Source organism: Pseudorca crassidens, chromosome 1 (assembly GCF_039906515.1).
Source record: "Pseudorca crassidens isolate mPseCra1 chromosome 1, mPseCra1.hap1, whole genome shotgun sequence".
NCBI classification, from domain to species: Eukaryota; Metazoa; Chordata; class Mammalia; order Artiodactyla; family Delphinidae; genus Pseudorca; species Pseudorca crassidens.
In genome coordinates, this window is record NC_090296.1 from 84,998,234 (window position 1) to 85,020,749 (window position 22,516).

Sequence of the window (22,516 nt, forward strand, 5' to 3'; positions counted from 1 at the left end):
GTTATCTTTAAAGAGTTAAGGGGCCGAGCCAAGATTAAATAATGGGATAACACAGAGCAATCAGCCCATCATCTGACATACAGTGAGTACTCAATAAATAGTAAATTACTTGTAAAAGTTCATAATCTAATAAATTAAGGTATAATCTTTAAAGGAAACCAGAACATCTTTATCTTGAGTTGTCTTCTCTTTTTATTACAGATTTTAAAAATTTCCTAATACAATCTTTCTCCTTAAGAGAATGTTAAAAATTCTCTCCCAATTCAGCCACAGATTCAACATAATCCCTATTAAACTCCTAGTAGGCTTTTTTTTCCCCCAAAATTGACAAGCTGATTATTAAATTTATATGGACACACAAAGGAATTAGAATAGTCAAAATAATTTTGAAAAAGTACAGGGCTTACTCACTTATACTTTCTGATTTTAAATATATCATAAAGCTACAGTCACCAGGACAGTGTGGTACTGGCATAAGGATAACCACACAGACCAATGAAATAGACCTGAAATATCCAGAAATAAACCCTTACATTTATGGTCAATTAATTTTCAATGAAGGTGCCAAGGCAATTTCAATGGGGGAAAGGACAGTCTTCAACAAACTGTGCTGGACAACTGAATATATAACACATATAAAAGTTGAATTTAGGGGTTTCCCTGGTGGCACAGTGGTTAAGAATCCTCCTGCCAACGCAGGAGACACAGGTTCAATCCCTGGTCTGGGAAGATCCCACATGCCGCGGAGCAACTAGGCCCGTGAGCCACAACTACTGAGCCTGCACATCTGGAGCCTGTGCTCCGCAACAAGAGAGGCCACGATAGTGAGAGGCCCACACAATGCGATGAAGAGCGGCCCCCGATTGCTGCAACTAGAGAAAGCCCTCGCACAGAAACGAAGACCCAACACAGCCAAAAATAAATAAATTAATTAATTAATTAAAAAAAAAAATCTGCACAGTGACCAATGAAATAGGTCCTTTTCTCACTTTAAAAAAAAAAAAAAGTTGAATTTAAACCATTACCTCATACCATGCACAAAAATTAACTCAAAATGGATCAGAGACCCAGGTGTAAAACCCCAAAATATAAAACTTCTACAAGACAAAAAAAAATCCTCATGACTTTAGATATGTATTTATAAAGAACTCTTACAACTCAGTAAGAAGATAACTAAAAAATGGGCAAAAGACTTTGAACAGACATTTTACCAAAGAGGATATACAAATGGCTTAACAGGCACATGGAGATGCTCAACATCAAAAATTGCAAATTAAAATTACAGAGGGATACCACTTTATACCCACTAGAACAGCTACAGTAAAAAGACAAAAACAATTGTTGGGGGAAGATGTGGAACTGAAACCCTCATACATTGCTGGTGAAAATGTAAAATATTATAGCCACTATAGACAAGTTTGGTAGTTGCTTGAAAATTTGAATATAGTTACCATATGATCTAGCACTTCCTCTCCCAGTTATCTATTCAAGAGAAATAAAAACACATGTCCACCACTCAAAGCCTTTTATGTGAATGTTCACAGCAGTATTATTCATAATAGTCAAAAAGTGAAATAATCTAAATGTCCATCAAATGGTGAATGGATAAATAAAATATGGCATGTCTGGACAATGGAATACTATTCAGCAATAAAAAGGAATAAACAATTGATACATGCAATAACATGAACGAACCTCAAAATTTTATGTTAAGTAAAAGAAGTCAGACATAAAAGACCACCTACTGTAGAATTCCATTTATATGAAATATCCAGAAAAGGAAATCTATAGAGACAAAAGGTAGATCAGTGGTTCACTGGGGGTACAAAGGGGGAGTGACTACCAATGGATACTAGAGATCTTTTTTAGGGGAGGTAGAAATGTAAATCCACATTGTGGTGATGTTTGCACAATTTTGTAATTTTGCTAAAAATCACTGAATTGTACATTTAAATGAGGTGAATTTCATGGTATATAAAATATCAATCTTGGGAACAGTTAAAGAAAAAAGAGGTTAAAAAATACTTTAGGGCTTCCCTGGTGGTGCAGTGGTTGAGAATCCGCCTGCCAATGCAGGGGATATGGATTCGAGCCCTGGTCCGGGAAGAAACCACATGCAGCTCCATGCGCCACAACTACTGAGCCTGCATGCACTCTAGAGCCCATGAGCCACAGCTACTGAAGCCCGCGCACCTAGAGCTCATGCTCTACAACAAGAGAGGCCACCGCAATGAGAAGCCCACACAATGCAAGGAAGAGTAGCCCCTGCTTGCCGCAACTAAAAATAAAGCCCACGCGCAGCCTTTCAGACCCAACACAGCCAAAACTAACTAAAAAAAAAAAATACTTTAAATACTTTTTATAAAAGTCTTTATAAAAGACTTTTTAATAAAAGTCTTTTATAAAGGACTTCAATAAATTCTACTTTTCAAAATGAGACCTAACAGGTACCCATTCCAGAAGATTTCAAAGAAACTTGGTTTTAAAAATAAAGCAAAACTACCTTAGAGAATACATATAATTCATCTTGATACACATACATACAAATTAAAGCATATAAAATTGCTGCTTGGAAGACCTAAATAGACATTTCTCCAAAGAAGGCATACAGGTGGCCAAAAGGAACACAAAAAGATGCTCAACAATGCTAATTATCAGAGAAATGCAAATCAAAACTACAATGAGGTATCACCTCATACCCATCAGAATGGCCATCATCAAAAAGTCTACAAATAATAAATGCTGGAGAGGGTGTGGAGAAAAGGGAACCCTCCTACACTGTTGGATGGAGGTTCCTTAAAAAACTAAAAATAAAGTTACCATATGATCCAGCAATCCCACACTTGGGCATATATCCGGAAAAGACAAAAATTCTAATTCAAAAAGATACATGCACCCCAATGTTCATAGTAGCACTATTTATAATAGCCAAGACATGGAAGCAACAGATCAGTGGATAAAGAAGATTCGGGGCTTCGCTGGTGGCGCAGTGGTTGAGAGTCCACCTGCCGATGCAGGGGACACGGGTTCGTGCCCCAGTCCGGGAAGATCCCACATGCCGCGGAGCGGCTGGGCCCGTGAGCCATGGCCGCTGAGCCTGCGCATCTGGAGCCTGTGCTCCACAACGGGAGAGGTCACAGCAGTGCGAAGCCCGCGTACTGCAAAAAAAAAAAAAAAAAAAAAAAAAAAGAAGATGTAGTATACATAAACAATGGAATATTATTCAGCCAGAAAGAGTGAAATATTGCTATTTGCAGCAACATGGATGGACCTAGAGATTATCATACTAGTGAAGTCAAATAGAGAAAGACAAATATTACATGCCATCACTTACACATGGAATCTAAAAAATAATACAAATGAACTTATTTACAAAACAGAAACAGACTCACAGACATAGAAAACAAACTTATGGTTACCAAAGGGGCAAGGGACATAGAAATCAAATTTATGGTTACCAAAGGGGAAAGGGGGGAGGTGGATAAGTTTGGAGTATGGGATTAACAGATACACACCACTAAATTAAAATAGATAAACAACCAGGATTTATTTTGTGTGTGTGTGTGTGTGTGTGTGTGTGTGTGTGTATGTGAAACTGAACCACTATGCTGTACACCTGAAACTAACACAATATTGTAAATCATCTGTAGTTGAATGAAAAAATGAAAAAAAATTGTTGCTTGGCACCCTCCTAAGATTTTATTACAAAATAACTCATATTATGCTCAGGCTTCCCTGGCGGCGTAGTGGTTAAGAATCCACCTGCCAATTCAGGGGACACAGGTTTGAGCCCTGGTGCGGGAAGATCCCACATGCCATGGAGTAACTAAGCCCGTGTGCCTCTACTGACCCTGTGCTCTAGAGCCCGCGAGCCGCAACTACTGATCCTGCGTGCCACAACTACTGAAGGCCGCGCGCCTAGAGCCCGTGCTCCGCAACAAGAGAAGCCACCACAATGAGAAGCTCACGCACTGCAACGAAGAGCAGCCCCCGCTTGCCACAACTAGAGGAAGCCCGCGTGACAAAAACAAAGACCCAGTGCAGCCAAAAATAAAAATAATAATAAAATAAATTTATTTTTAAAAATTGATATTATGCTCTACTTAATTTAGCTGATAATAAAATGGTCCTAATTAAGGCGGTATGAAGGTATGACTACAAAGAAATACTGGGTGATTCAAAAGGAACTACTTTTTTTCTTTTGTTTTTTTTTTTTTTGCGGTACGCGGGCCTCTCACTGTTGTGGCCTCTCCGGTTGCGGAGCACAGGCTCCGGACACGCAGGCTCAGCGGCCACGGTTCACGGGCCCAGCCGCTCCGCGGCATGTGGGATCTTCCCGGACTGGGGCACGAACCCGTGTCCCCTGCATCGGCAGGCGGACTCTCAACCACTGAGCCACCAGGGAAGCCCAAAAGGAACTACTTTTTAAAATAATTCCTCAGTATCTGGGCTGCATAATAACATGAAGTCAAAACCAATTTGTCCAGGAAAGATCAGAGTTACTTGTATGGTCTTACAATGCTCAATGTGCCCCCTGTGACACCAAGTACACATCAATCCTATAGTCTGATTCTCCCAGAATCACCTCTGTAGCATATCACCATTGATAGTTGAAATAGCAATCATGAAATAGCACTTTCTTATTTCCACAAGGCTAAAGGAGGAGGTGCATGAAGTTCATGACATATCTCCACAAGAATAAGTCTTATGATGATATCTGGAGAGTCAAGGAATATTTTTAAAGTGCTTGATTAGATTTTTACTGTTGTAAAATATACATAACATAAAATTTACCACTTTAATCATTTGTAAGTAGAAAATTCAGTGCCATTAAGTACATTCACATGTACTCACACACCCAGACTACTGCTGCCTAATTTGGCTTCCCACCTCCAGGTACTTCTCCCTCTGATCCATCTTTGCAGCTACTTCCAGATCAGTATTTCCAAAACATCACTCTGATTATGTTGTTATCCCACAATAGCTTTCCAAAATCCAATGAAGTCTAAATTCCTCAACCAGAGATTCAAAGACCTTTATCATCTGGCTTCAAGCTACTTTTCCAATTTTACTATTTCCCTATACTTGACACAAATTAAGAATACCCTGAAAATGTCTCGTAACTTCCTCTCAGATCCATCCCAATATTCACGTGAAGAGCTCTTTAAAACTCCTCCAACCACAGGCTCTTACTGCCATTTCAAAGGATTAATACATGATGTTAGAGCAATTCACCATTGATTGGCCTGGTCCATACCCTGAACTCTGGCTCTTTAATCCTGATTATCCTGCAACTGGACTATGATCACCCTTTAGGTCCCCTGACTAAGCTTGATATCCATGGTAAAGTATCTGCCTTCAAATCATACTCAAACTTACCTACCTGTATCCATATATGGTCCTGGACTGAACTGCTTTGCACTCTCTAATTACTGCTATGCCTTTATGGATGCTGTCTTGCCCTTATCCTATGAATAACATCTCTGAAAGAGAAGTCTCACCAAGCTGAAATGAAATCCTTCAAAGACAAAATGAGTGAAATACACTGTTCCAGGAAACACTTTTAGATTATTCTTAGCTAAGACTATTCTCTTCTTTGAACATCTGCATGGTTATTTATGGAAAGCATGACACTTGTATGATCTTACAGTCAATTAACTGTATACATGCACACCTTAGCTCCCTTACTAAACAAACTTACTAAACTATTTGGGCAAAGAGTCCCTATCTCATGAATCTATTTGGTTCTGATATTTACAAATGACCATATTAATTTGCTTTTCAAAGCACAGTCTTAAATGTCAAGGCTACAAAACTCTAGTTCTAATGTTACTTTCTGTATAAAGACAATCTGTAGTCAATGACCATAGGTCTCTACTCATATCCTGGACACATGATTTGGGGACAAAAGTTTAAATAAGACAAATCAAAAGATAACAAAAGTCGGGTAACTTAAGCAGAATGTGTTCAATCATTCATTATCCATCCTTGTTGAACAAGAATAGGAGACTGCATGAACTGAGTATCTTTCAGGGAATCCTCCTTAAAATTTGTCTCTCAGGCAAGCCTAGATAAATATAGGGAGGTGAGAGATCAAGGTGTTACTTCTAGACAAGAACCTGAAGGACACCTGCGTCAACTGCCAATTCTTAGCTGAGGACAGAATTTCCATCTTCCTCCAAATGAAAAGTCTAACAAAGATACCCACTTGGAGGGAAATCCACCCTATCTCTGAATAGAGATGAGCTAAGAGGCACCGTTCAAACGGTAGCCTAGTCTAAGAAACTGTTTTTAGCTTGGATTTTAATTTTTTTTAATCTTTTTTTCCTAACAGCAATGGTTAAGAACATGATATATCATGACCACCTAATAAAATAGTCAGTCACAATTATGACCATTAAGTATCTGTCTTAAGACCTACACATTTAGACTTTCCATACTTAACTCTATTTTCACTTCTGATTTCTCTTTATAAATGCTACCCCAAATTGGTTTCATACCAATCATTTAGAGAAGCATTTCCCAAAGTTTGCTTCTCTGAGTACGACCTCAAGATATTAACAAATGACCATGAATATTAAAAATATTAATGCATTGAAGTCAGACTTAAGACTCTTTAGTCTTCAATATGCTAATGTGCTCTTAGTCTCTCTCCAAGAGAAATTCCCAACTTATTTGACCATTCTACAGCAAAATATTCATTGAAATATCTCAGAGAACAGCAGATTGAGAATCACTGAATTAGTCAGATATCTAAAGAGAGTTCAATCATAACTGCCTTTAAGAAGTAATTCCTGGCTTCCCTGGTGGGGTAGTGGTTAAGAATCCGCCTGCCAATGCAGGGGACATGGGTTCAAGCCCTGGTCCACGAAGATCCCACATGCCACGGAGCAACTAAACCCGAGCGCCACAACTACTGAGCCTGCACTCTAGAGCCCGCGAGCCACAACTACTGAGCCCATGTGCCACAACTACTGAGCCTGCACTCTAGAGCCCGTGCTCCGCAACAGGACAAGCAACCGCAATAAGAAGCCCGCGCACCGCAAGGAAGAGTAGCCCCTGCTCTCCGCAACTAGAGAAAGCCGGCGCACAGCAACGAAGACCCAGTGCAGCCAAAAATAAAATAAATTAAATAAAAATAAATAAATTTAAAAAAAAAAGAAGTAATTCCTAAATTTATCAATACTAGCACAGAAAAGGCTGAGTAAAGGTACAGCTCTTATGGGAACAACTATAGCTTTAAAGCATTTAAAGGACTAAAGACAGTCTGTAGCAGGTTATAGGCTGTAGCTCACATAAAAGGCCAAGTATTAAGGTAACAAAATAACTGGCATTCCCACCTGCACTCCCCCATAACTCAGGCAATCTGTAACCCAAACCTATTACGACTGAATGTGATTTACTGAATCAGAGCTACAGGCTACACTGATAATTTGCAGAGCTATGGCACAAATAGTAGGATCAGGCCAAATAAATAAACTCCATAAGATTTTAAAAGACAGAAATAAGACCAAAAAAAGAATGGAGATGCTATTTTCACATGAATATTAAAGCAACATTTCACTCATTCAGCTATTCAATTGCTCAACTCTAAGTGTAGTGTAGAAAAACATATTTCCTTCAGAGAATTTAGTCTAATAGGGAATTTAAGGCTCAAACATAAATAACCACAATAAAAAGCACACATGGGAAGTCACTTAAGAGACATACAGATAAAGTGCCATGGGAGTTCAGGAAAAAAGTATTACTCATTGGGCTTCCCTGGTGGCGCAGTGGTTCAGAGTCCGCCTGCCGGTACAGCGGACACAGGTTTGTGCCCTGGTCCGGGAAGATACCACATGCTGCGGAGCGGCTGGGCCCGTGAGCCATGGCTGCTGGGCCTGCGCGTCCGGAGCCTGTGCTCTGCAACGGGAGAGGCCACAACAGTGAGAGGCCCACGTACTGGTTAAAAAAAAAAAAAAAAAAGTATTACTCATGAGTGTCAGACTATGTTTAATGTTAAGTGAGGAATCTCCATTATTTACAAACACCTACAACTCTGAATGAGGAAACAACAGGTCAGGATATGGATCCTTCTGTATGATCAAATGAACAGAAAATGAGAAGTGTGATGCATACAATCATCTAAAATTTAATGCTTCCAACTCCCCACAAAGAAAAGCCCATGCCTAATGGCTCTACCAGTGAATTTTACTGAACATTTAACGTAGAATTAATACCAATCCTTCACAAACTCTTCCAAATAACAGAAAAAAAAATTCTATGACACCAGCATTACCCTGATTTCAAAACCAGGCAAAGACATCAAGAGAAAACTACAGTCAGCCCTCCATATCCACAGATGTAGAGCCCACAGATATGAAGAGTTGACTCCACCATTTTATATAAAGGACTTGAGCTTCCACAGACTTTGGTATCTACAGGAGGTCCTGGAACCAATTCCCCATGGATACCGAGGTATGACTATACAGACTAATATCCCTTTTAATATAGACACAAAAATCCTCAACAAAATACAGGTGACCCTTGAACATGGGGGTTTGGGGCACTGACCCTCCTTGCAGTTGAAAATCCACATATAACTTTACAGTCAGCCCTCCATATGTGCAGTTCCATAACTAAGGTTCCATATCCACAGTTCTGCATTCATGGATTCAACCAACCATAGATGGTGCAGTAAGCAGTTATTGAAAAACAATCCACATATAAGTAGACCCATGCAATTCAAACCCACATTGTTCAAGGGTCAACTGTATCATATGCTGAAAGCAACAGCATATAAAAGGAATAATACACCATTACTAAGGTAGAATTTATCCTAGGAATGCAAGGTTGGTGTAATATCTGCAAATCAGTCAATGTGCTATACTGCATTAAAGCATAAAACCCACTTGATCATCTCAACAGAAACAGAAAAATGCTTTGACAAAATCCAACACCATTCCAAAATAAAAACACTCAACAAACTAGGAACAGAAAGGAACTCCCTCGGGACTTCCCTGGTGGTCTAGTGGTTAAGACTCTGCCCTTCCACTGCAGGGGGCACGGGTCTGATCCCTGGTTGGGGAACTAAGATCCCACATGCACACGGTGCGGCCAAAAAATAAAATTAAAAAAAAAAAAAGGAAGAGAACTCCCTCAACCTGATAAAGGACATTTATGAAAAACTCATGGCTAACATCAGACCTAATAGTGAAAGACAGAATGCTATCCTCCTTAAGATCAGAAACAAGACATGGTTGTCTGCTTTCACAACCTCTATTCAAAACTGACTAAGGGGCTTCCCTGGTGGCGCAGTGGTTGAGAGTCCGCCTGCCGATGCAGGGGACACGGGTTTGTGCCCCGGTCCGGGAAGATCCCACATGCCGTGGAGCGGCTGGGCCCGTGGGCCATGGCCGCTGAGGCTGCGCGTCCGGAAGGGGCCACAACAGTGAGAGGTCCGTGTAAAACAAAAAACAAAAAACAAAACAAAAAAACCCCACAAAACTGACTAAAAATTCTAGCCAGGGCAATTAGGAAAAGGAAGGAAGGGAGGGAGGGAAGGAGTGCAGGCACCCAGCTTGGAAAGAAAGAAGTAAAATTATCTCTATTTACAGATGACATGATCTTGTATACAAATAGATAATCCTAAGGAATGCACTAAAAAAAATGATTAGAACTAATAAATAAGCTCAGTAATCTTGTAGGATACAATATCAATATACAAAAATCAATTATATTTCTATATACTAGTAATGAACAATCTGAAAATGAAATTAAGAAAATAATTCCATTTACAATATCATCAAAAAGAACAAAATACTTAACCAAAGAACTACAAGACATTGTTGAAAGAAATTAAAGAACTAAATAAATGAAGACATCCCATGGGTCATGGATCAAATGATTTAACATTTTTAACATGTCAAAAATATACAGATCAAATGTAATTCTTATCAAAATATCAAAATCCAAGCTGCGGGCTTCCCTGGTGAGCAGTTGAGAGTCCACCTGCCGATGCAGGGGACGCGGGTTCGTGCCCCGGTCCGGGAAGATCCCACATGCCGCGGAGTGGCTGGGTCCGTGAGCCATGGCTGCTGAGCCTGCGCGCCCGGAGCCTGTGCTCCGCAACGGGAGAGGCCACAACAGTGAGATGCCCACGTACCGCAAAAAACAAAACAAAACAAAACAAAATCCAAGCTGCCTTTTTTGCAGAAATAGACAAGCTGATTCTAAAATTCAGGGAGAGACTTCCCTGGTGGCGCAGTGGTTGGGAATCCGTCTGCCAGTGCAGGGGACACAGGTTCGAGCCCTGGTCTGGGAAGACCCCACATGCTGTGGAGTAGCTAAGCCTGTGCGCCACGACTGCTAAGCTTGCGCTCTGGAGCCCACAAGGCACAACTACTGAGCCTGAGAACCACAACTACTGAAGCCTGCGCGCCTGGAGCCCGTGCTCCGCAACAGGAGAAGCCACCACAATGAGAAGCCCGTGCACCAAAGCGAGGAGTGGCCCCTGCTCACTGCAACTAAAGGAGGCCCACACGCAGCAACAAGGACCCAATGCAGCCAAAAATAAATAAATAAATTTTTATAAAATTCAGGGAATTGCCTGGTGGTCCAATGGTTAAGACTCAGCACTTTCACTGCTGTGACCTGGTTTCTATCCCTGGTCAGGGAGCTAAGATCCTGCAAGCCATGGCATTGCCAAAAGAATAAATAAAAATAAAATAACATTCATATGTAAATGCAAGGGACCCAGTACAGCCAAAACAATCTTGAAAATAACAAAGTTGGAGGATTCATACTTCTGATTTCAAAACTTACTACACGGGGCTTCCCTGGTGGCGCAGTGGTTAAGAATCTGCCTGCCAATGCAGGGGACACGGGTTCGAGACCTGGTCCAGTAAGATCCCACATGCTGTGGAGCAGCTAAGCCCGTGCACCACAACTACGGAGCCTGCACTCTAGAGCCCCCATGCCACAACTACTGAAGCCCAAGCACCTAGAGCCCGAGCTCCGCAACAAGAGAAGCCGCCGCAATGAGAAGCCCGCGCACCGCAATGAAGACTAGCCAGCCCCCGCTCACCGCAACTAGAGAAAGCCCGCGCGCAGCAACGAAGACCCAACGTAGCCAAAAATAAATAAATTTTTTAAAAAAAGAGAGAAAAAAACAGGTGGAGACAGAAGTCACTTAAAAAACAAAAAACTTACTACACAGCTGTAGTAGGTATTAAGATGTGTGTGCTGATGTAAGGCTAGAAATATAAATCAGTGGAACAATTGAGAGTCCAGAAATAAACCCTTACATTTATAGTCAACTGATGTCCCACAAGGGTGTCAAGATAATCCAATGGGGAAAGAACAGCCTTTTCAACAAATGGTGCCATGACAACTGTACAGTAACGTGCAAAAGAATGAAGTTGGAACTCTTACACTACACACAAAAATTAACTCAAAAGAGAACACAGACCTAAATTTAAGAGGAAAAACTATAAAACTCTTAGAAGAAAACATAAGGGCAAATCTTCATGACCTTGGATGAGGTAATGGCTTCTTAGATACATACCAATAGCAAAATCAAAATGGCAAAACAGATAAACTGGACTTAATATCTTTAGTGCTGTAAATGATACTATCAAGAAATTGAAAACTCACAAATAGGAGGAAATATTTGCAAATCACATATCTGATAAGGGACTGATACCCAGAATATATATATATATATTTTAACATCTTTATTGGGGTATAATTGCTTTACAATGGTGTGTTAGTTTCTGCTTGATAACAAAGTGAATCAGTTATACATATACATATGTTCCCACATCTCTTCTCTCTTGCGTCTCCCAGAATATATTTTTAAAAGCTCTTAAAACACAGTAACAAAAAGACAAGTAACCCAATTTAAAAATGGGCAAAGGGGACTTCCCTAGTGGTCCAGTGGTTAAGACTCTGCACTTCTACCGCAGGGGACGCGGGTTCAATCCCTGGTCAGGAAACTAAGATCCCATGTGCCACACGGCACAGCCAAAAATGTTTTTTTAAGAAATTAATTAATTAAGAATGGGCAAAGGATGTGAATAGATCTTTCTCCCAAGGGGCTATTTCAATGGCTAATAAGCACATAAAAAGATGATTTAACGTCATTAGCCATCAGGGAAATACAAATCAAAACCACAATAAAGGGCTTCCCTGGTGGCACAGTGGTTAAGAATCCACGTGCCAATGCAGGGGACACGGGTTCAAGCCCTGGTCCAGGAATATCCCACATGCCACGGAGCAATTAAGCTCGTGTGCCACAACTGCTGAGCCTGCGCTCTAGAGCCTGCAAGCCACAACTACTGAGCCCATGTGCCACAACTACTGAAGCCTGCGTGCCTACAGCCCATGCTCCACAACAAGAGAAGCCACGACAATGAGAAGCCTGCGCACCACAACGAAGACTAGCCCCTGCTCACCGCAACTACAGAAAGCCCGCGCACAGCAACGAAGACCCAACACAGCCATAAATAAATAAATAAATAAATTTATATTTTAAAAAAACACAATAAAACCCACTAGAATGATTATAATAGAAAAGATAGATAGTAACAAGGGTTGACAAGGATGTAGAGAAATTGGAACACTCATACATTGCTAGTGGGAATGTAAAATGGTGCAGCCATGTGGGAAAAGTCTGACAGTTTTTCAAAAGGTTAAACATATGTTAACCTTTGACAGAGCAAATCCACTTCCTAGGCATACCCAAGAGAAATGAAAACACAGGTCCACAAAAAAACTTAGACATGAATCTTCATAGTAATATTCACAATAGCCAAAAGGTGGACACAACACAAATGTCCACGAACTGATGAATGGATAAGTAACATGTGGTATATCCATATAATGGAATATTATTTGTCAATAGAAAGAGATGGAATACTAACAGATGCTATAACATAGATGAACCTTGAAAATATTATGCTAAATAAACAAGCCAGTAAACAAAGGCCTCATACTGTATGGTTACATTTATGAGCTATCCAGAAAGGCAGCTCTATAGAAACAAAAAAATGATCAGTGGTTGTGTGGGACAGAGGGTTGGGACAGGGGTAAGTGGGGAACGGGGTGTGACTGCTAATAAGCAGGAGTTTCTCTGGGGGCTGATGAAAATGTTCTAAACTGACACTGAGATTAATTGTTGCAACTCTGTGAACATATTAAAACCAATGAATATACTAAAACCATATACATTTTAAATAGTGAATTTTATCAACTGGGAATTATATCTCAATAAACATGTTAAACTGTGTCATTTCTGCACAGAAAAAAAAAAATACAGTTAAAAAGTAAATGATGGGGCTTCCCTGGTGGCGCAGTGGTCGAGAATCCGCCTGCCAACGCAGGGGTCACGGGTTCAAGTCCTGGTCTGGGAAGATCCCACATGCCGCGGAGCAACTAGGCCCGTGAGCCACAACTACTGAGCCTGCGCGTCTGGAGCCTGTGCTCTGCAACAAGAGATGCCGCGATAGTGAGAGGCCCACACACCGTGATGAAGAGCGGCCCCCGCTCGCCGCAACTACAGAAAGCCCTCGCACAGAAACGAAGACCCAACACAGCCAAAGATAAATAAATTAAAAAAAAAAAAAAAAAGTAAATGATAGGGCTTCCCTGATGGCACAGTGGTTGAGAGTCCGCCTGCCGACGCAGGGGACACGGGTTCGTGCCCCGGTCTGGGAAGATCCCACATGCCGCGGTGCGCGTCTGGAGCCTGTGCTCCATAACAGGAGAGGCCACAACAGTGAGAGGCCCACGTACCGCAAAAAAAAAAAAAAAAAAAAAGTAAATGATAAATTGTGAAAAATATTTGCAACACTTTACAAATTTAAATCTCATATAGAGGGTTCTTACAAAATTCTAACAGTAGCATAATACCTCCAACACATAGAACCCACCCAACAATTTTCTGTTTAAAAGGACTGTTACTATTATTATCCCACTTACAGATAAGGAACCAAAGGTTTACACGTTAAGTAACTTACTCAAGGTCATACCACTTAATACGGAATGTGGATTTGAATCTAGACAATCTGACTCCTGAGTCCTCACCTGTAACCGCTGTAAGACTAGAAATTTATTATATAAAGGGAATCATACTGCATGTATACTTTTGTGTCTGGATTCTTTTTCTTTTAGTATGCTTTTGAGATTCATCCATGTTTCTACATATAGTTCACTCCTTTTTGTTTCTGAATCAGATTCCATTACAAGAATGAATATAACCACAATTTGTTTATCTATTCTCCTGTTGATGGATATTTGGGTTTTCGTTTCTCTTTGGGTAAATTCCTAGCAATGGAACTTCTAGGTCATAGGTAGGTATATGTTTACCCTTATAAGAAACCACCAAGCAATTTTCCAAAGTGGTTCTCCTATTTTACACTCCCACCAACAAGCAAGAATTCTAGTTGCTTCCCATCTTTGTCAACACTTGGTATTATAATATCTCACTGTGGCTTTCATTTGTACATCCCTGATGACTGATGAAGTTGAGCACCGTTTCACACGCTTAATGGCCATTTGTATAAATTCCCTTGTGAAATGTCTGTTAAAGTTTTTTGACCACATTTGAGAAAATTTTAGTCTTCTTATTACTGAGTTATAGAAGTCCTTGATGTATCATAGATGTAATTCTTTTGCCAGATGTATGTATTACTATTACGTCCTTCATGTACATTCTCCCCTAATTCACGTATAGATTTTTCAATCAACTCCCAGAAGGGTTTTTGAAGAAACGAACAAGCTCTGTCTAAAATTTATATGGGGACTTCCCTGGTGGCACAGTGGTTGGGACTCCATGCTCCCAATGCAGGGGGCCCGGGTTAAATCCCTGGTCAGGGAACTAGATCCCACATGCATGCCACAACTAAGAGGTCTCATGCCACAACTAAGAGGTCTCATGCCACAACTAAGGAGCCCATGAGCCACAACTAAGGAGCCTGCATGCTGCAACTAAGACCCAGTGGAACCAAATAAATAAATAAATATTTTTAAACGTAAAATAAAACAGGGCTTCCCTGGTGGCGCAGTGGTTGAGAATCCACCTGCCAACGCAGGGGACACGGGTTCGAGCCCTGGTCCGGGAAGATCCAACATGCCGCGCAGCAACTAAGCCTGTGCACCACAACTACTGAGCCTGCGCTCTAGAGTCCGCAAGCCACAACTACTGAGCCCAAGCCCGTGCTCCGCAACAAGAGAAACCACCGCAATGAGAAGCCCACGCACTGCAACGAAGAGTAGCCGCCACTCACCGCAACTAGAGAAAGCCTGTGCACAGCAACGAAGACCCAACGCAGCCAAAAATAAAATAAAATTAAAATAAAATAAAATTTTTATGGAAATACAAAGGATCTAGAATAGTCCAAACAAGTTTGGAAAAGATGACCAAAGTTGGAGTTTACACTGATTTCAAGACTAACTAAAAGTTTCAGTAATCAAGATGGTACCGCATTAGTGTAAGGATAGACAAATCAATGGTACAGAATAGAGTCCAGAAAGAGACCCACACTTACACAGTGACACTGTTCTTGACAAAGGCACTAAAACAATTCAACAGAGAAAGGAAAGTTTTTCTGACAAATGGTGCTGGAACACTTGACATCTATATGGAGGAGGGGGAGGGGGAGAGATTGAACCTCAACCCCCTACACCTCATACCATACACAAAAGTGAAGTGAGAGATGAATCAGACTTAAATAAAAAGTTAAAATGATAAAGCTTCTAAAAGAAAACGTAAGAACATATCTTTGTGACCTTGATGTAGGTAAAAATTAGATAGGATGCAGGAAGCTCTAACCATAAAAGAAAATATTGATAAACTGACTTCATCAAAATTAAAAACTTATACATTAAAAAAATTGTTAATCATTCTTTGCTTGTTTTCTTTATCAGTTTGCAAGGGTATTAAAAGAATCAGTCTGTAGAGAGAGTATTATGGCAAATTATATGTAATCAGGGGTAGTGGCGCTCTCTGCTATATCCATGCCAAATAAAGGTGCAAATTCCCTTTAACACAAACGTTGTAACCTTACCAGGATTCTCATGAAGTCTGATGGGTTCCAAGGCCACCCAGAATTACTCCAGCAGATCCTGATTACACTTTCCCTTTTGCAGCTTAGATTAGGATTCAATTTCTAGCCATGGCACTTAAAAGTAGTTTTTGTATTTCTCCAGTACCAGGATACTAAAAGCTACTACGTACTAAAAGTAAGTAGACACTAAAAGCTCCCATAACATATGCTGTGCTTAAACCAGCATCCCTTGCTGTTAAAATTAGCAAGAGTATCTTCCCTAACTCTCCAGTATTTTATAGGCAGCAACAATTTATTGTATACTTAAATGGACATACTAAATAATCCCCATTTCTCTTAGTTTTCTTAGTTGTATCTATTACCGTTGTGATTGTTCTTTACCCTAGGTCTTTCTGCATTACCTTATTATCTGTTGTTTACTAAGTAAGGAATCACATGCAATACCAGAAGTAGTTGGAAGTTTTAGTACCACAATACTTCCCTTTGGTTCACAATGTAGATCTTCGTATTAAGGCACAAAGTACAACAAAAACTGCTTTAGTTTCCTTTTTTAAAAACCACAAGTAATTAGGGTTTCCCTGGTGGCAAAGTAGTTAAGAATCCACCTGCCAATGCAGGGGACACGGGTTCGATCCCTCGTCTGGGAAGATCCCACATGCCGCAGAGCAACAAAGCTCATGCACCACAACTACCAAGCCTGTGCTCTAGAGCCTGCGTGCCACAACTACTGAGCCCACGTGCCACAACTACTGAAGTCCGCGTGCCTAGAGCCCACGCTCCGTGACAAGAGAAGCCACTGCAATGAGAAGCTCGTGCACTGCAGTGAAGAGTAGCCCCTGCTCACCACACTAGAGAAAGCCGCGCAGAGCAACGAAGACCCAACGCAGCAAAAATAAATAAATAAATAAAATTTTAAAATCAAAAGTAATTAAAATGGATTAAACTAGAAATCTATAAAAAATACAGGGGGAAAAATAATTCAAATTCCAAAAGAAAATACGTAATTCTGTATGGTATAAATATTGACCAGAAACTTAATAAAATTCTCATTTAAATCATTTTTTTCTAACCAAAAAAACTTACTTGTATCATTCCATTTAGCTGAAATAAAGGTTACCAGTGACTTCTTTCTATTGCTATTAAATATTATATAAGACAGTTTATATTTTATAAACTATTAAAATATCTTTTAGCAATTCTACAAAAAATAATCAGGGAAAAAGTTTTTCATGAATGTTTTGAGAAAGAGTAACTAGGATCTATTATTTCCTGCCCACCATAATTATACAACTTTAACAAAAAATAAGCTCAATGGCTCAGCCAAAAAACAGTTCTGCATTCACTGAAATGTTTCACATAATCTTAACCATAAAAAAAGCTTTCAAAGCCAGTCTCAGCTGAAAGTAAAAAGTCTCGTTATGGCATGATGAGAGGAGAGGACAAGGGACTTAACACTGAATAAGAGCACACTAGTGTGAGTTTTCTGTCCTAGGTGCTTTAATACTACTAGATTGGGTTCTCCCCTGGTGGCGCAGTGGTTGAGAGTCCGCCTGCCGATGCAGGGGACACGGGTTCATGCCCCGGTCCAGGAAGATCTCACATGCCGCGGAGCGGCTGGGCCCACGAGCCATGGCCGCTGAGTCTGCGCGTCTGGAGCCTGTGCTCTGCAACGGGAGAGGCCAAAACAGTGAGAGGCCCGCGTACCGCAAAAAATAATAATAATACTACTAGATCGTTTAATCCTCACAGTAATTTAAACCGTGTTCTCATTTTAGTTAGGTTAATTAACTTGCCCAAGCTAGAATTAGAACTCGGATGTATTATCAGTGACTCAAAAGCCCCAATTCTTCACCACCCAATTCTTTACCACAGACTCTGCTATGATAAAACAACAAAAAGACTAGGGTGACCCTACCTCCTAGTTGGTTTGCCCAAGACAGTTCAAGTTTATGCCTGTTGTCTGAAACATAATTACTAATAGTCTCTCTCTTCTCACTTCCAAAAGTATCCACGTTTTGTTTGAGCACATTCCTGTTAGAACAATAAATTTTTGGTCACCCTACATGTGGAAAGAGGTAAATAAATCATTAAGCACTCTTTAAATATTCTAGCTGAACCTAAACTTTCCATTCAAACCATCCATATTCACTAAGAAGCTAAAGAAGCTACTATGTACAAGAACTGAACTAAACAGCAGGAGGGAAAACCTGGCCTTCAAAGAGCATAGGCTGATAGAGCCCTCAACTTGGAGGCCAGAAACCACCTCCTCAACCAAAGGAACGGTTCCTTACTGTAAGAGCATAGGAACAATTTAATAAGCCCAGAGTTCCCCAAAGCACAAAGTTTTTTTCTTTTAAAATTTATTTATTTATTTATATTTGGCCATGTTGGGTCTTCACTGCTGTGTGAGTAGTTTCTCTAGTTGCAGTGAGTGGGGGCTACTCTTTGTTGAGGTACGCGGGCTTCTCATTGCGGTGGCTTCTCTTGTTGCGGAGCACGGGCTCTAGGCACGCAGGCTTCACTAGTTGTGGCACGCGGGCTCTAGAGCGCAGGCTCAGTAGTTGTGGGGCACGGGGCTTAGTTGCTCCGCAGCATGTGAGATCTTCCTGGACCAGGGCTCAAACCCGCGTCCCCTGCATTGGCAGGCGGATTCTTAACCACTGTGCCACCAAGGAAGCCCAAGCACAAAGTTTTCAGAGACAAAAATTACATCTGCATTTTTTTTTTTTTTTTTTGGCCACGCTGCACGGCTTGCAGGATCTGAGTTTCCCAACCAGGGACTGAACTCGGCCACGGCAGTGAAACAGAGTCCTAACCACTGGACTGCCAGGGAAGTCCCTACACCTGCATTTTAAATGGAATGAAGAACTCCTGGCTAAAAAAGGATGGCCCTTTCAGTGAGTTCTAAAATGGCAAAGAGAAGATATTTTGGCTTACCTCATAGGTACATTGTGAGAAAGAAAAAAGTGCTTATCCACATTTTCCCTTCCCTACTTTTCTTTCCTCACTGAAATCAGAATACATACCAAATGAAATATGTTTCCAAGGATGACAACAACAAAAAATCAATTACAATGCATTTGCTTTCTTCTAGGTAAGAACAATTTCAACTTCCTAGAAGAGTATCTTCACCAAGATGGAGAACAAATTACTTTTTATCAGAATAATAAAAGAAATAGCTTACTAGCACAACTGCCTCCAGGGAGTTCTGTAGTATACACCACAGACACAACATCAAGTTTAATCTCCATTAATTAAGCATCTAGGGTGTAAATATTATTAAATCAAAAAATATAAAAGAGGGCTTCCCTGGTGGCGCAGTGGTTGAGAGTCCACCTGCCGATGCAGGGGACACGGGTTACTGCCCTGGTCTGGGAAGATCCCACATGCTGTGGAGCAGCTGGGCCCATGAGCCATAGCCGCTGAGCCTGCACGTCTGGAGCCTGTGCTCCGCAATGGGAGAGGCCACAACTGAGAGGCCCGCGTACCGCCAAAAAAAAATATATATATATATATAGATAGATATATGTAGATATATATATATATAAAAGGGAGGAAATGTTTCCTGAGGTAGCCAGTGGACCTTTCACATGATAATTTTTTTTTTAAAACTTGTTTTAAGTTAGGCTATGTTAGAGGTCCCTAGTATATTTCATAACTCTTCTGGTGAATAGCACCCAATCTGAATTAATAACAATTTATCAAATTAAAAATTTGAAAACACTGCTAAAGATCCCTCTTACTGAAGAATCAGTGACTTCAACAACTTGTACAGCTAAATGCATGAAAACACTTACCTTTTTCAGGGAATGAGATAGCTGAGAAAAATGCTCCTGTAAAAGAGAAACTAAAGGACTGAATCCACAGCCCAAAAATCTTGAGCAAATCAGTTCATTCCTCAGTGAAGTTAACATTAGCTTATTTGATAGATATTTGTGAAAATACAGATTCACACAAAGAGCTGCGCTCATTTAGTTATCAGTTCCATATAGTTAACTGTCCACTATTACAAAAGTGATGGTCAGAGTTTATTATTGAGAATAAAAACTAAGAGACATTCATAAACAGCCAATATTACAAAATTCACTTTTCTATTTAGTTTTCCTATACTAAAAGTCAGTTTTCATTTTTGCAGTGAAGACACTAACTAGTGTGGGTGGTAACAGAGAAGTTGTCTAAAACTGTGTTCTCCATAGGAAGTCTGAGAAATCAAGGTTCAGGTAATTCATCCTGGGGATGAAGCATCTGTAAATAAGCATGAGTTGAATTGTACACTAAACAGATCTTGCTTTTCAATTGTCAGATATTTCGGTCACTTAGACATGTGATGATTTTATTAACACCATATATAATTACTCTCATTGTCTTCACTATATAATATACACAGTTAATTTGAACAAGGCAGGTATGTTTACATCAAACTAGGCATTCAATAAACACTTTTTCCACTATTCAAGAAGCCTGGGGGTGGGGGGACTTTATCACAAAGTATTCCAACTGGGAATCCAAATTTTTGATTTTGTTGTATCAAATGCAACTGTAATAAGGAGACTATGTACACACTTTCTATGGCGAGCCACATGCCAGAATATTTTATTTGCATATACACTTCATATATACGTTCACATATTTTACCCTTTTATGACATAGATACTATTATAACCCCTATTTTACAGACAAAAAAGTTAAGCTTAAGGTCCCCCCAAAGGTCACACAGCCAAAAGTGACAGAGCCAGGATCGGAATCCAAAAAGTCTGACTCCAAAGTCCCACATACTTAACTACTCCAATATTTAATCTGAAGGACCTCCCACAAGCCAGAGGCTCCCAGGGCATAAAAAGCCATGCTAATGAAGTATATTCCAAGCAGTATATTCATTTATTCAATCATTTATTTAGACCAACACAGATTCATAAATATCAATTTTATTTTATGGGTTATAATTCAATGATGCTTTGTTCATTTTGCTGCTCAAATCGTTCCAGTTTGGGCCACTGGGAGCTCTTTCAGTTGGCCCCTGTGCTCCTCTGACATATCCTCTTCAATGTGGAGTTGTGGTGGTAGTGGTAGTAGCTGGAGCACTTCCTTACCTTCTGGCACAAGATGCTCCGGGCTCATCTTGTATATTTCCTGTCCCAAACCTACAATTAGCTATTTCTCCAAGGAGCTCTAGCTCCTTCTATTGGATAATGGTATTAGAAAACAAGATTTGGGTATAGGTATGCTCCTGGATTTCTTTTAACCTTCTCAGCTGACAGAGTACAGAAATACACCTGTGTGTATATAAACCCATGTATGTACACGTCTATAAATGTTTCAATACACAACCATCTGTGTCGGTTTCATACTGATGTCTCCAACTCTAATCCATCACCACAAGGAACACTGTAGCCTCCTCCCCTTGCTTATCTGTAAATTCTCACTCTAACAGTGAGAAGCCTGTCTCCAGCCATCCATTTACTTAATTGTTCAATTGTGGTATATATGTATTTCAGTATCAGAATTAAGTGGCAATCCCATAGAACACAATTTTATGAATTAGACTGCAGTGCTCATGTGCAGTCCCTTGTCTTAGATTCCACTCATTTCCAATGTTACTCAGGTCAGGACTCCCTTCCTCCCCATTTTAGTAAGGTTGTTTCATACATTTGTAATACCATTAGATTCTCTTGTCACAATCTGCACTCCTTCCTGGAATCCTTCAACCTCCTAAATGATTTTCACTTAATTTGGACACATTAAACTTGACTCTTTGTGCTATAAAGCCCTATGAGTTTGGCAAATGCATAATGTCATCCATCCACCACTACTATATCCAATAGAATAGTTTATCAAGCAGCATTTTAATTTAATTAAATGGTATTACAATCCTCTATGGAAGCAGCATGGTTGGGTAGAAAGAGAAGCTCAAGAGCTATAAGTTTAATGCTATTAACAAGCCACAAACAGACTTTAGGACTAACAGTTATCCTTTCAGAGTCCCAAGAGCCTCACTGTAAAATGAGGGAGATTCAACTAGATAGTAATAATTTATAGCATTTATTAAACACTTACTTTGTGTCAGGGATGGTGCTAAGCACTTCACATGGATTATCTCATTTATTCCAACAACTCTATATATAAAGTAAACACTATTATGTATTATCCCTATTTAAAAGATGGAATTAAAGGCTTAATAATATTAACTAGCACAAGATCACCGAGTCAGGGAGTTGCAGAGCCAAGACTGTAGAGCAAGAGTTGGCAGAGTGGGCTTCCCTGGTGGCGCAGTAGTTGAGAGTTCGCCTGCCGATGCAGGGGACACGGGTTCGTGCCCCGGCCTGGGAAGATCCCACATACCACGGAGCGGCTGGGCCCCTGAGCCATGGCCCCTGAGCCTGCGCGTCCGGAGCCTGTGCTCCGCAATGAGAGAGGCGACAACAGTGAGAGGCCCTCGTACCACAAAAAAAAAAAAAAAAAAAAAAAAAAAA

The 22,516-nt window shown here is 40.3% G+C and overlaps 1 protein-coding gene across 4 annotated transcripts in view; it reads right to left on the bottom strand.

Annotated features, from left to right (window-relative positions):
* INO80 (INO80 complex ATPase subunit) overlaps positions 1–22,516 on the bottom strand; it is a 128,809-nt gene that overhangs the window by 100,189 nt on the left and 6,104 nt on the right. The window lies entirely within an intron of this gene.